This window comes from Pinus tabuliformis, chromosome 1_2 (assembly GCF_031772625.1).
Source record: "Pinus tabuliformis cultivar Carrire ecotype Pingquan chromosome 1_2, CPIR1, whole genome shotgun sequence".
NCBI lineage: Eukaryota > Viridiplantae > Streptophyta > Pinopsida > Pinales > Pinaceae > Pinus > Pinus tabuliformis.
Genome location: NC_142298.1, coordinates 566,025,913 through 566,042,212, shown reverse-complemented (window position 1 = coordinate 566,042,212; position 16,300 = coordinate 566,025,913).

The window sequence follows — 16,300 nt, the reverse complement described above, 5'->3', positions numbered from 1 at the left end:
GCCCATCTAGTCAAATACTCTGTCACAGTGATGATGTAGCACGCACTTGTCTTCCCTTAAGGGGTGATAGGCCCCACAAAGTCTATGGCCCACTTTTTGAATGGCTATGTTAGCACTTGAAATTTCACCTCAGGCTGAGAAAGGTAAACTCCAAGGCAACATCAAACCACTTAGCCTCGTAGCTAGCCCTACGGGGCAGGAGAGGGATCTCTCCGGTCTATCTCGGTAAAGATCTTCAATGGGCGAGATAACCAAAAGGAAACACTGATTTTAGGCTAGTAAACTGATAAAAAGGGTTTGTTTTGGGATTTTTGGATTTTGGTGGAAAATCGGGGAAAGGCAATTTTGGGTGCGGGGATTGGACATAGTTTTTGCAAGGGGTTCTTTGGGGCAAGGTAGGAGACTGTATTGATGCCTTTAAATTAAGTGAATGGGTAGGAATGACCGGTGAGGAGCTAAGGAGAGCAAGAAATCTTCAAGAGTTCTCTTTAGACAGATGAAAACATAAATATTAAGCAAACTTAAAAGCAGAGCATGACAATCATGAATTCTACTTTAACACTTCATTTGCCTAATTTGCAGAAGGAAAAGTGAGAAGATGAATCACATAACAAACTTACAAGTACAAAGAGAAGCACACCATCAATATATGTAACCACAGGAATCCCAAAAAGGACTGCAAAACCCTGGTCTTTCTTCCTTTGCCAAAATTGCAGAGATACAATGAATAATACAATAAAGCTTTCTCCCTCAAGAGTCCAACCTCTCCAACCTCTGAAAATGACTAAGAAAATACATAATATAGGAAATCTAACACCTTTCCTTGTCTCTAGGGGTCGATCTCATCCTTCTAGGAGCTGTTTCAACCAATTCTAAACTGAGCACTAAAATCTAGGCAGTCAAAACAACTTGCCTCTATAAGCTAGGAAACCAATTCATTCATTAAATGTTTGCTATTTCATGAATGAATCTTCTAGAATAGGTAAATAAGTGTCATATCAACATGAAAATACATTAATTACATCAAAGAGGGTGAAAAATCCCATCCCAAGTCAAAACTGGCCAAAGCTGGGCGAATTCCTGAGCTGTAGGTGAAAAATTATGAAAATTGTCTGATAGGTCGCGCCCTAATCCTGATAGGTCGTGCTTCTTTGGAGCTCCGTTTGAGGCACTTCCAGGTGTCAAAATGAGGAAAAAGTGGGCTTGTTGGAAAGGTCTGGATGTCTACTTTCCAACCCAACTAGAATTTCTGGATTTGGTGACCATTTTCCCCTCCAAAATTGCAATCTCCGAAGACTGCTCCCTGTTTGTCAAAAAGGTGGCAGAAAGTCAATTTTTGCATGTTTTTTGACCTTCTTGAGGCTCAAAACTTGATGAAATCTCATGGTAATTGCTGAGCAGGTGTATCTTTGCATGAAAAATCTAGAAATGCTAAGTTTTCCCAAAATGAAGTTGCCAATTGAATAGGTCGCGCGCGGCGCGCGACTTATCAGGGAGAATAACCTGTTTTTTTGCCCAAAAATTCATAAGTGACCAAAAATGCTCAAAATTTTTTGAAATTTGTGCTGGAGATAAGTCATTTAGTATCATGCTCCTTCAAGGAAGCCTCAGCCAAGATGTGGAGGGGATCGGGGCTTTTTCGTCGTTTTAGTGCCTTGGCCAACAACCTCTCCAAATGAGCTTTGACCTGAGAAGCATAGCCTCTCGAGAGATAAAATCCTCCCATGGGATACCCTGTTGTTTTGACTGTTTAAATGCTGCTCCAAGGGGAAAAAAACACAAGGGAGATGTTAGGGAGGGGGACTTTTGAAGGGATTTAAGGAAAATACATATGAAAGGGGAATTTAGGGAAGCAATTATGAAACATATACCATCACATAATCATATTTTGTAGGGGTTTCATAGGAGGTAGGGTTTAGGGACTTTGATATTTTTGGTAAGGAGATTAGGTGAAAATGAAAAGGGAGGTGGTAATGGGATGTGGGGAAAAAATGGAAGTGAAAAGGATGACCTTGAGAGCGGCAAAACAAAACCCTAGCTTTACTTGCACTTTGACATTTTTAAACAAAATACACATGAACTTCTCCTTTCAAATTGATGGCATTAAAACACATTTTCATGCTCATGCAAGCTTTAGCAAGCAATAAACCTTGATGATTAGAGGCCTACCAGAAACCTTGAAGAGATTTGGGGTCAATTTGCAGTTTACAGGCAATTTTTTGTGGATTATTTCCCAACAGGTCGCGCGCGCCCAACAGGTCGTGCCAGTGTATTTTCTCAACTGGTAAGACCCCCCTGACAGGTCGCGCACTTTTGAAAGAGGCTTTTGGAGGCCTTCGTAGTGTCGGAATCAGGTGCAAGATAGCTCGTTGGAAAGGTCTTTGAGTCTATTTTCCAACCCAACTAGAATTTTTCAATTTGGAGTTCATTTGCCCTGTTAAAAATCAAATATCCCAAGACTAGTCAAAAAGTGCCAAATGAGGCTGCCTCAAGGAAGAGTGTTGTTGCAGTCAACTTTTGAATGCCTTCCTCAACCCAAAATTGAGCTCATGATAGCTCATTGGAAATCTATTTGTGTCTAGTTATCATTTTACCCATCAAGAAAATCATTTGGCCAACCACGCTAGGAGAAAACTTGATTTTCCCAAGGTCATTTCAGAGGTGTCTTTGATTCTCCTGAGGCAACAGTATTCTTGAAATTTCTCTCAACCCATGACACCTGTGCAAAAGTGAAGGAGGTTTTTCTTCTTTGGCATGTTTTGGACAAAAACATCTCTCAGTTTCCCAAAATTCATCTTTTATTGCTCTGAAATGGCTTTTGAGTGAAATTTATCCCGATGTGTGAAACAAGGAATTTTGTCGAAATGGAGCGAAATGAAGGAGATAAGAGACTTCTAAATTCTTGGGGAAATTTTTGGGAGTAGGTAGGAATGTTAGGAAGCAAGGGAAAGTGGAATCGTGGAGATCAAGTGAAGGGAAGGGGTCCAAAAGGGCAAAACACAGGTCCAACCTAGAAAATTGCCAGGTTGTAGCTAGAAACTAGGGTTTGTGCAAAAATGAGGAATTTGGGGGATCTTAGTGATGTAAAGTATTTGGTAAGGTACTTTAAAGATAGGGGAAGGTGTATGAACATCAGGATACAAGTTTTGCCGATGATTTTACCATTCAAGAGAAATTAGCTTTCAAAACCCTAGGGGAGGGAAATGACCTTGCCTAGGTGCAACTGAAGCATGAACAAGGTGTAAAATGACTCATTAGACACTGACATGATAATGACAACCCTATGAATGATGATAAACTCAGCTGAATGGTGACATGGACCGACATTTGGACAACTTTAGAAGGAGTTAGAGCAAACCCTAGACCTAATTCCTAGTGACCAAATTTTGCTTGAAGACTCACTGAAATGACAAAATTTGACCTTGACACTTCAAAATCACTTTGTAAGAGCACGTTTGATCACTGGAGGAAGGCTGGAAAGACTGACACTAACATTGGCTTCAATGGGGATGGTAGCTCCTTGGAGGTGCCAAGAACCTTAGACCTCTGGGAGAGCAGACCAGTGCTTTTAAATCATTGGGCAATGGAGTCATTATTTGACAAACAATACAAGACTTTGACTCATTTATTGACTGAAACTTGATTCAAACCGACTCAATTATGAAACCTACATGACTGAAAACTGACTCATAAATGACTCATGACTGACTTAACTAAAACAACAACTTACAAATCTTATTGAAGGGCAGCAGTCCATCAAGATCTGAAATCATGATGACAACCACCTGTGTTTCTTACAAGACAATATACATCAAACTATATCAAAATGCCAATGCAACCAATCAAGTAGATGCCTTCTTGACTGATTCTCCCAATCAAATCTCATTATCAACAATAGATACTGGTAACTAGGCATCCAAAAACATAGCTGACCATGATCTCCTTCATCACTGAATACTGCAATAAACACTATCACTGCTGGCTGCAACAAACTTGCTAGAGGATCGTGAAAAACATGAAGATTTGACATTGCCACCTCCTGCTGAAAGAACAAGGTGTCCTTTGTTTCAAATTCTGATCTGCCTTCATCATGTGCTTCAGTAAAAGTATGCTCATGGGCTTCAAAAAAATCTGAACAAATGGATGGGCAGATCTCTTCTTGGAAAAGCATTTCAGCACATGAAACATATGAAGAGGAGTCTGAATGGAAATCCTAAATGTTTTGTTCTTCTGTGGTGTGAATGTGCTGTAGGTCAACTTCATATGATATCACAACCAAATTATCAAGTTCCTTATTACATTCTTCAATATTATCAAGCACAGTATTATCATTTACATCGTCTACCACAAATTCACTCAAAGAAACTTTTTCACTTGCTTGAGCAAAGATCTCACCTTGTTGTTCATGAGCTGACTGAATGACCTCCTCATGAAGACTCGGTTCTAATGACAGACTGGCAGCACGACTGAGAACATTTGAATCCATACCACTGTCTATGATCTCAACAACAAAATTCTCCTTTTCAGGATTCAGCACAAGGTATTCTTGGTCATCATGATCTGAATGTTGATCTGAAATAGCTGACTTGACTGCATCACATTTTGAAATTGAATCTTGACTACCCTGCATGCTATCTTCTTCTGTGGGCAGATCTGAAATAGAACCCTCTCTTTCATCATTTTCGGCCATATGGCCATCTTCAACCTGCTGATCTTGATTCTGCTGCAAAATTTCCTGATCATCTTGATGGGTATCCACTAGGTTCTCTTCATGTTGCTGAAATGGATTCTCATACAGAGCCTCCATAATCTCAACATCCATAAAATTATCATCTTCATAATATTTCTCAAGGCATTCAATAAAACTATAAGCATGCTTGCAACAGTCTTGAACTAAATTTAATGATGGATAAGAGTCCTTATATCGTTCAATGAACATAGCATGAAAATCCTTTAAACAGTAAATACAAGCAGGCGGCAAACTTTCATACCATGATTGAGTTGTACCTTCCAGAGTGGCCAAGAATATCTTCATCAAGCAATCTTCAGGAAAATCCACCTTCAACTTGCGAATATGCATATGAAATCTTACTAGATGTAGAGCAGCATCCTTCTTACCATCATCATTAAATGTAGGCAAATTCCTTGACTAATCTACCTTCGGAATTTTATTTGGAAAACCAGGGATGTGATCTCGGCTCAGGGGAGCGTATCTTCTTGTGATTTGGTCCATCTTGAAAAGCTCAAAGCTACTGATCTCTCTGCAGTGAAGTCACCATGAAGCATTGATCTCTGGAGTTTTCAGTGAAGGAGTCGCCAGTGAATGATTTCAGCCTTGTCAGTGTCTGATCGTTGTCCACTATCAAAAATCAGATCTAAACTTGATACATGTACAGGGGTAATTAACAAGTTAGATGTCACGTTTACAAACTAGACCAGAGATTGACTGAAGCAGCGTTTATCTACTTCCGCTAATGCAAAGCAAAAGTGTTTTGAAGGCTACTTGGCATAACTTCAGGCTCCGTCTGTAGCTTATAAAATAAATGACATCAACAAGCAAACCATTTGTTCTTCCCCAGTATGGTCGCCAATATGTTAGCACTTGAAATTTCACCTCAGGCTGAGAAAGGTAAACTCCAAGGCAACATCAAACCACTTAGCCTCGTAGCTAGCCCTACGGGGCAGGAGAGGGCTCTCTCCGGTCTATCTCGGTAAAGATCTTCAATGGGTGAGATAACCAAAAGGAAACACTGATTTTAGGCTAGTAAACTGATAAAAAGGGTTTGTTTTGGGATTTTTGGATTTTGGTGGAAAATCGGGGAAAGGCAATTTTGGGTGCGGGGATTGGACACAGTTTTTGCAAGGGGTTCTTTGGGGCAAGGTAGGAGACTGTATTGATGCCTTTAAATTAAGTGAATGGGTAGGAATGACCGGTGAGGAGCTAAGGAGAGCAAGAAACCTTCAAGAGTTCTCTTTAGACAGATGAAAACATAAATATTAAGCAAACTTAAAAGCAGAGCATGACAATCATGAATTCTACTTTAACACTTCATTTGCCTAATTTGCAGAAGGAAAAGTGAGAAGATGAATCACATAAAAAACTTACAAGTACAAAGAGAAGCACACCATCAATACATGTAACCACAGGAATCCCAAAAAGGACTGCAAAACCCTGGTCTTTCTTCCTTTGCCAAAATTGCAGAGATACAATGAATAATACAATAAAGCTTTCTCCCTCAAGAGTCCAACCTCTGAAAATGACTAAGAAAATACATAATATAGGCAAGCTAACACCTTTCCTTGCCTCTAGGGGTCGAGCTCATCTTTCTAGGAGCTGTTTCAACCAATTCTAAACTGAGCACTAAAATCTAGGCAGTCAAAACAACTTGCCTCTATAAGCTAGGAAACCAATTCATTCATTAAATGTTTGCTATTTCAAGAATGAATCTTCTAGAATAGGTAAATAAGTGTCATATCAACATGAAAATACATTAATTACATCAAAGAGGGTGAAAAATCCCATCCCAAGTCAAAACTGACCAAAGCTGGGCGAATTCCTGAGCTGTAGGTGAAAAATTATGAAAATTGCATGATAGGTCGCGCCCTAATCCTGATAGGTCGCGCTTCTTTGGAGCTCCGTTTGAGGCACTTCCAGGTGTCCAAATGAGGCAAAAGTGGGCTTGTTGGAAAGGTCTGGATGTCTACTTTCTAACCCAACTGGAATTTCTAGATTTGGTGGCCATTTGCCCCTCCAAAATTGCAATCTCCCAAGACTGCTCCCTGTTTGTCAAAAAGGTGGCAGAAAGTCAATTTTTGCATGTTTTTTGACCTTCTGGAGGCTCAAAACTTGATGAAATCTCTTGGTAATTGTTGAGCAGGTGTATCTTTGCATGAAAAATCCAGAAATGCTGAGTTTTCCAAAAATGAAGTTTCCCATCGAATAGGTCGTGCCTATCAGGGAGAAAAACCTGTTTTTTTGCCCAAAAATTCATAAGTGACCAAAAATGCTCAAAATTTTTTGAAAATTGTGCTGGAGATAAGTCATTTAGTATCATGCTCCTTCAAGGAAGCCTCAGCCAAGATGTGGAGGGGATCGGGCCTTTTTCGTCGTTTTAGTGCCTTGGCCAACAACCTCTCCAAATGAGCTTTGACCTGAGAAGCATAGCCTCTCGAGAGATAAAATCCTCCCATGGGATACCCTGTTGTTTTGACTGTTTAAATGCTACTCCAAGGGGACAGAAACACAAGGGAGATGTTAGGGAGGGGGACTTTTGAAGGGATTTAGGGAAAATACATATGAAAGGGGAATTTAGGGAAGCAATTATGAAACATATACCATCACATAATCATATTTTGTAGGGGTTTCATAGGAGGTAGGGTTTAGGGACTTTGATATTTTTGGTAAGGAGATTAGGTGAAAATGACAAGGGAGGTGGTAATGGGATGTGGGGAAAAAATGGAAGTGAAAAGGATGACCTTGAGAGCGGCAAAACAAAACCCTAGCTTTACTTGCACTTTGACATTTTTAAACAAAATACACATGAACTTCTCCTTTCAAATTGATGGCATTAAAACACATTTTCATGTTCATGCAAGCTTTAGCAAGCAATAAACCTTGATGATTAGAGGCCTACCAGCAACCTTGAAGAGATTTGGGGTCAATTTTCAGTTTAAAGGCATTTTTTTGTGGATGATTTCCCAACAGGTCGCGTGCGCCCAACAGGTCGCACTAGTGTATTTTCTCAACTGGTAAGACCCCCTGACAGGTCACGCGCACCCAACAGGTCGCGCGCTTTTGCAGGAGGATTTTGGAGGCCTTCCCAGTGTCAAAATCAGGTGTAGGATAGCTCGTTGGAAAGGTATTTGAGTCTACTTTCCAAACCAACTGGAATTTTTCAATTTGGAGTTGATTTGCCCTATAAAAGATCAAATCTCCCAAGACTGGTCAAAAAGTGCCAAATGAGGCTGCCTCAAGGAAGAGTGTTGTTGCAGTCAACTTTTGAATGCCTTCCTCAACCCCAAATTGAGCTCATGATAGCTCATTAGAAAGATATTTGTGTATAGTTATCATTTTACCCATCAAGAAAATCATTTGGCCAACCAAGCCAGGAGGAAACTTGATTTTCGCAAGGTCATTTCAGAGGTGTCTTTGATTCTCCTGAGGCAACGGTATTCTTGACATTTCTCTCAAACCATGACACTTGTGCAAAAGTGAAGGAGGTTTTTCTTCTTTGGCATGTTGTGGACAAAAATCTCTCTCAGTTTCCCAAAATTCATCTTTGATTGCTCTGAAACGGCTTTTGAGTGAAATTTATCCCGATGTGTGAAACAAGGAATTTTGTCGAAATGGAGCGAAATGAAGGAGATAAGAGGCTTCTAAATTCTTGGGGAAATTTTTGGGAGTAGGTAGGAATGTTAGGAAGAAAGGGAAAGTGGAATCGTGGAGATCGAGTGAAGGGAATGGGTCCAAAAGGGCAAAACACAGGCCCAACCTAGAAAATTGCCAAGTTGTAGCTAGAAACTAGGGTTTGTGTAAAAATGAGGAATTTGGGGGATCTCAGTGATGGAAAGTATTTGGTAAGGTACTTTAAGGATAGGGGAAGGTGTATGAACATCAGGATACAAGTTTTGCCGATGATTTGACCATTCAAGAGAAATTAGCTTTCAAAACCCTATGGGAGGGAAATGACCTTGCCTAGGTGCCACTGAAGCATGAACAAGGTGTAAAATGACTCATTAGACACTGACATGATAATGAAAAACCTATGAATGATGATAAACTCATCTGAATGGTGACATGGACCGACATTTGGACAACTTTAGAAGGAGTTAGAGCAAACCCTAGACCTAATGCCTAGTGACCAAATTTTGCTTGAAGACTCACTGAAATGAAAAAATTTGACCTTGACACTTCAAAATCACTTTGTAAGAGCACGTTTGATCACTGGAGGAAGGCTGGAAAGACTGACACTAACAGGCTGTAGCATCATCTGTGGATTGAGTGGCATCTCATCCCTTAGCGATGGTTTCCCAGTCCATTGACATACGTCGCAGACCCAACAGTACGCTTTTGAGTCTTGATGTAGGGTTGGCCACCATAGTCTGGCGCGAAGAATCTTCTATGTTGTCACCCGTCCCACATAATGTCCTCCTGCAACCCCCCCATGTGCTTCTACAAGGATCTGTCCTCGTTCAAATTCAGGTAAATATCTTCGTAATATTTCGTTGTTTCCCATTTTGTAGAGGTGCCCCGCGATAACAGTGAAATCTATCCCTGTGACGCAGTCCCTGTGGTTAAGAAGTGGATTATATCCTCGAAGTGGCCATCCGCGACATGCACTGCATAGAGTTGTGCATCAGGTAGTCCTTCCTCTAAATTGGTTGGCTCATCACCGTTCTCAATTCGGGACAGGTGATCTGGAACTATGTGTAGGCGCCCCAGCTTTATGATGACCTTGAAATCATATTCTTGAAATAGTAACAACCATCTACAAATGCGCCCCCCAACACAGGCTTGTTCACCAAGTATTTCAACGCGGAATGATCGGTATACATCTTGAAGTGCCCACCGAGTAGATAGTGGCGGTATTTCTGGAGCGTGTATACCATCGCCAACCCCTCACGCTCAGTAGTGGAGTAGTTCTTTTCATATTTGGACAATTGTCGACTTGCAAATGTGATCTAGTGGTCAATGCCTTCTGCTCCTTCCTGCGTGAGTACAGCGCCTAGCGCGATACATGACGCGTCAACGTGTACATGAAATTCGATGTCCCATTTTGGGAAAACCAAAATGGGGGTAGATGCCATCTTTTCCTTGAGAATCTCCAGACTTTTCTTACAGTCATCATTCCAACAATATGTAGTGTCCTTTTTCAACAAATGTTCCATTGGTGTCGTGATTTTGCATAGCCCTTAATAAACTTTTGATAGTAGCCAGTGTGCCCCAACTTGGTACGGAGTTGTTTGACACTACGCGGCCCTTGCAGATTGAGTATATCAACAATCTTCGGAGGGTCCGCCATCAGGCCTTGTCTGCAGACTACATGGCCTAGCAAATTTCCAAAGGGGATGAGGAATGTACACTTCTTAAGATTCAGTGCAATCTGGTGTTGTCGACATGTATCCAGCATCAACCGTAAGCTCGATGTATGTTTCTTGACTAGCCCAAATACAGTCCAATTGTCAAAAAAAACCTCCAAAAACTTATGGATGAATTCCTTGAACGCAGCCACTACTACGCACAAAAATATCGTTGGCACATTCTTCAACCCAAATGGCATAACGATGTACTGAAAACATCCCCATTCGGTCGTGACGATGGTCTTGCTCCTATCTTTCAGCACGATCTTGATCTGATGGTACCCTGAGAACCCATCCGTGAATGAGTACGCTTCCTGTCCACCAACATTCTCCAGGACTTCATTTGTAAATGGTGCCAAGAATGGGTCATGAACACAGGCATCATTCAGTTTTCGGAGGTCCTGAGATTCGAATTTCGAATTTCGCCCTTCTATTTTTTCTCCTGCACTATCATAGGATTCACCAAGTCAAACTCTTCCACTGGTTCAATAATTCCTGTTGCAAGCATTTTGTCCAATTCTTCGCGGACCATTTCCTTATTCTTTGGATTCAAGCAATAAGGATGCTGCTTAACTAGCTTTGCGTCTAGTTTCAGGGTTATCTTCATCATCCCTAGGTCGTCGAGGATCCCTTTTAACTCAGTTATTCTGGTCGGGAATAAGTCTTGATATTCGTGAAGTAACTCGACGACCTTATCCACTGTGGCATCATCCCAATAGTACCCAAGCATTGTGTACTTTGGCTCCACATCTGTACCAATGTTCACCTATTTCGTTTTCGATGGCACGGTGATATTGAGGTCCTCAATTGATGGTCCTCAAACTTCGCAACTCCCTTCTGTCTCCGTAATATTAATATTTCAGGGGTCATCATCATCATCCTCCACTTGCATGTTGTAACATTCTGGGGCATGGTTTAACTGATGTGACCATACTAGTTGAACTATTTCTTCTGGTTCCTATGGCATTTTGAAAATGGAGGCTTTCACAACTTGCAGCGCATCGTCAACAATATCCATCCATTGGTCCTCAAATAAGAATGTTAATAAAAATCCCTCATGCAAGATATCCCATTCGCCCGTACCATGTCAAAGTTTTGTCTCAGTATACCAGTTTCTTGGGATGACATCCAGGGTATGATAAAATAAGTGTACCCATTCAGGCTGGGGCTCTTCACCATAGGCTTTGGTCCATTTTGCGAGGTGTATGTGTGGGTTATCACATCCATCGTATTTCTCGGTTATTCGTAGTTCCGGCTTCCCAAACCTTAGTTGCATCATCCTTATGCAATCACGCCAGTTTTTAAAATTTCCTTCATGTGTTCCCCACCAACGTGCAAGTGTTGTGCGCAGCACCCACTTTAATGGATCGAACCTCTGGTGCTCTGGTACTGCACTCTCAAACTTGCTCAAGAATTCATCCACCACTGTCAGTCCATCATATGTTGGTAGATCTAGAGCCTGGGTGGTTATGCAACCCATTGATTTGGTCATCTTATTACAATTTAGTGTCATCACTTCACTCAACCAATTGTGCCATCACTCATCTTCTTCGTCTGACTCCGAAAGAAAGGACTCTGCGCGGTCCCACGAGACCCTTCCATCTACAGTTGTATTTAGCCAATCCTAGTTTTGCACGGTTATTTTGTAGATACAATCTAACTCCTCATTGTTTCCATCGTCGCGCACGAGTTCAGTGTAGTGTTCTACTTTAGTGGGATCCAGCGGAACTACCACACATAGGGACTTTTTTTCAAAAAATAATTTTCCGCTTCTTCAGGTTAATGACTCCATTCATATCTATGGCTCAGTCTATTCCTAGTAATGTGGGGTAAGGGTTACTGTCATCTACAATCTCTATTACCTCGAAGTTTTTCTACGTGCTCACACCTTCGATATCCACTGTCACTCCTGTCAATCTTCCCATGGGCAAGATTTTTGGTTCGCCGTCCGTAGTTGAATAGGAGACCATTGTAATGCGGGCTTGCCCATGCGTTCCCAAGTCTACTTTGATAATACGTTCGTGTCTGAACCCAGGTCTAAGATTCCCTGATCCATCTCATATTCGCCAATTTGCGTTGTCAACCGAATTTCCCTTCCAGTGCGCAAATCATGCTTCCCCATTTTTCGAACTACGCACGGTTCCCCTAACCCGGCACACTTAGTGATCAGCTCTTGTAGTCCTTTAACTACCTTATTGTCACGCAACAGTTTCATACATGTCTTTGAAAAGGTAGTTAGCATAGAAGGATCTAGGTCCATCTCTAGTTGATCCCTACTACCCGAAGTAGAGACCTCCGCGAAGCTCTTCTTAGCTTCCATAAATGTTTCCTTGGCACGGTCCAAGTCAAACTCAAGTTCCTTTGTAGGAGCCTTACATACCCAGGTATCCTCTTCAGGTTGCTTCCCCTTATCTTCCCTCATGGTCGTGCCACTTCTAAGCATCATGTTCACGTTGGGGTCCTCTTCGCGTGGTTTGAACCTTATCATTTGGATATTTTGCGTCGAAGTAAGCTGCAACACCCCTTTTTTGCGCATTTGTGCAATCAGCGTCGAACAATCTCATTTCATGATCAAACTATTCACATTACGGGCAAGATTTGGTACAATCACGAGCGTAGTGCCCAGGCCCTCCACAATTGTAACAGATTAGTTGTCCATGGCCCATTCCATGCCCCATTCCTCCTTGACCTCGACCTCGCCCTTGGAATCCACCCTGAGCTATTATTGCAGCTGGATCGAGGCCTCATGTTTCTGTCTGCATTTGATAAGCTGGGGTCCTATCCATCATTAGTTCATAGCTCTGACATGTCCGCTCATCGTGGCCCACTGATCTACAAAAATTACAGTACAGTTGCTGCGGAGTTTGGGTATACTTCTGCAACAGTTGACAGTTGTCTGTTGTGTGCTTTCCTCCCACCTAACAAATCGTGCACCACAGTGTAGGGGGCACAGTCGGCCCTGCTTGTGCTTCCGGTCTCAACAGCATAGGTCCCCCTCCTGCCAAATAGTTTGCAAATACAGGACAGTGAACCTTATCGTGACCTTGGCCTTTACATTTTATACACCACACTTCTTCGCACGCCTCTAGCCGAGGCGCCCTATCCTTCTTCAAACTTTGCATCTCTAAGCATAGGTTTTGTAGTTGCGTGTGGATTTGTTGGACTCCCAACCCCAAATCCTGTATCGGTGTTTCGTACAACCTCATCTCCATTTCCAATGCCTCTACCTGGGTTGAGAGTTCTGTTGTGATAGTGTCGTCCTCAGGTGTGGCGTCAAAGACGCCACAAACCACGCGCGGTGTTGTGCATCTATTAATGTCATGTTAGCCTCGTGGATCGTACTTTTCAGGCTTTGATCCAGATCCCTGGGGGTTTTGATGAGCCCCGTATTGGGTAACTTATTGGGCTCATTTTGCCTAATTTTTCTTGATAAATCCACCATTTTTCATAGTTTATGCATGTTTTTTGAGTATGTTTATGTTAGTTGAACGAATGAGGGTGGTCACTTTACCAAGATGGCTAATACGTGGTTATTTCAAGTTTTTTGGACAAATTTTGGAACAAAGCCAAGCAATTATGAGCCAGATGATAACCAAGCATGAAGGAATAGGGGTGAGGATTTGTAGGGAGGTTGTCTCTTGCATTAAATGGCCCTTCCTCGAAATCTCCACCCTCAACTCGGAGCTCAGCAGGCCACCAAAACGAATCCTAAAGGCTGTCGAGCAGCTTTGTGAAGAGTGACTGTTCATTGGCAGTTTGAACAGTCGAGTCCCTTGAGTTAAGGAGGGTTGTTGGGACCCTTGTAGTGCATAAATAGGAAGGCCTCAGCCTTCATAGTTTACTTTTGGAACTGTTGGGTTTTGCACTATAGTGCTCTCATTGTCTCAGCTTGTTTTTTGTAGCTACTGTTGTATAACTTTCTTGTGACATGATTATTTTTGGATAATGAAAAGTAGCTCTATTTGGCATCAGCTCTGAGTTCTTTATAGGAGCCTGTAGCTCTTGGGGTTGGGCCCAACCCAATTGCCAAGGCTTCCTTTATGTATTGTTATTTGCTTTTTATGTCTTTGCAAAATAATTTATGTTAAGTAGATTAAAATCTTGCTGATTACCTAGGTCATTGTTGATGATTAGAAAGGCTTTTGATGTTCAAATTGAGTTGATAGGTTATTAACAAGGAAGAGCTTCAGAAAAAGGCCATCAAGAACCTCTAATTTCACCTCTCCCTCAGTGGGATCGGGAGCTGGGATCAAGGTGACCTTGCTGCCACCAAAAACATTGTCTTTGCTTCGCCATGCAATCATTAGTGTTCGATTTTTATTTGCAAAAGTTGGTGACATATTCAGATTCTTGATTGCTTCGTTGCATAGTTATTATACATGGTTTCATTGCAAATAAACTTTTGTTCATTCTCTTTACTGTTAGCTAGATCAGATTAGGTTAACGTAACTAGGTCTCTGATTTTCCAAGTCTTCGTTGGTTCAGTTGGAGAAACAACTTGCAAAGCACCCGTACCACTTCTCTATCTGCCCATACTCCATCAATCCCATCTGCTCCATCCCCTAACACAGATTCTCACCTCACGTTTGCCACATTTGCTCACATAACCCTAATTTTTGTGCAACATTGCTTCTCTCCTCCTTGAACAAATCCAGCAATCTTCATCTCTCCTTAGCTCCATCCACCAAGTCCTAGACCTCCTCACACCCTTATCCTACCTCCATACTCACTTCTCCACCTTTCTCTCTCCATCCACCCTCCAAAATCTCATTTCTGAACATCCTGTAGAAAATACAGAACATCCTGTAGAACCCCTGCAGACTTCCTGTAGAAACTCATGAACGCAATTTCTTGATAGCCAAACTTTGTGAAACTCTCTGGAAGGGTGCTAGGGACCCCTTAGGCCCTCTTTGAACCTTCCCAACCATCTGCAAGCATTTCCTCTCGCCAATCCACCTCTGTACAGTCAAAGCACATGCATGATAATTCTGACAGCTTATTTAAAAATACAAAAAGATGTTTTTTTTTTATGTTACTGTAGAAGTAGCTTAGACACATGCATTTTACCTTCCTAGAAGTCAATGGCATCTCTTTTAGTAGCTTGCATCCTCTTTCTTGCATCAGTAGGGCTAGCTGGTAAAATTAGGGTTTGCTAGGGTTTGTGTTTCCTTTCAGCTTTCCAGTTTCTTTCTGCAAGTAGATTAGCCTTCTTTGAGTTAGCTTTCATCCATCAATTAAAAAGCTTCTTCTAAGAGCTCATAGAAGTTGGCTTAAGCTCCTAGCGGACTTGTGCCAGCTGACCAAGTGACAGTCGCGGCAAGAGCTAGTACTTGTGCATACAGCACCGTCGCTTCCAAGTTTGTTATGAACTACTGGGTTGATAAGAGTAAAGAAGGGAGTCCCAGGAGTTGCAGCATTATTGCTGCAATACTGGAGCCCACCATCTTTTTGGCGTCGTTGCCGGGGAAGCGTCAGAGTATTTGTGATTGCTGCTTTTCTTCTATTTTCTACTCCAACCTTCTGCTAGGTAGTTCATTTCAGTTCCATTCTGAAATTTCATTTCTGCAAAAGTAAATTAGACATTTCCTGCTTTCAATTCCACAATTTCAATTCTGGAAGCGTAGAATAGCATTTCAATTCCGCAAGCGTAGTCTAGAATTTCATTCCTGCAATTTGATTTCAACAAAATAGATTAGTCCTTTCCTGCTTTCATTTCAATTCCGCATTTTCATTTCCGCAAGATAGATTTTAGTTAGTTGCAATTCCATCTGTTTCAGTTTTTTAGGTACAAGCAAAAAAAAAAAAAAAAAAAACAAAAAACAAAAAAAAAACAAAAAGAATCAAAAGCAACCAAAAATATTTACATGCCTCGTAGGAACAGAGATAATACCGGAAAATTCCTACCCAACACCCCCACCACTTCACTGAGTCACCCTTCTCTCTTCTTTGGTGGCAGTGACCCAGAAGAACCTATAGGTGAACCTCCTGAGATATACGAAGATCCTATAACAGAAGAAGAGCAAGAAAACATTCCTCTTGAGACCATGGCTGAAAACAGAAACGGTAGAGAAGATGATGAGAGAATAGAAGGTACCTTCCCCATCTAAGAGACCAGCGGAGACATGAAGATGAAAAACATAAGTCCCTCGGCCTTACCTCATTTCCATGGATTGACCACTGAACACCCTGATACCTTCCTGTTTGAGTTTGTTGTCCTTTG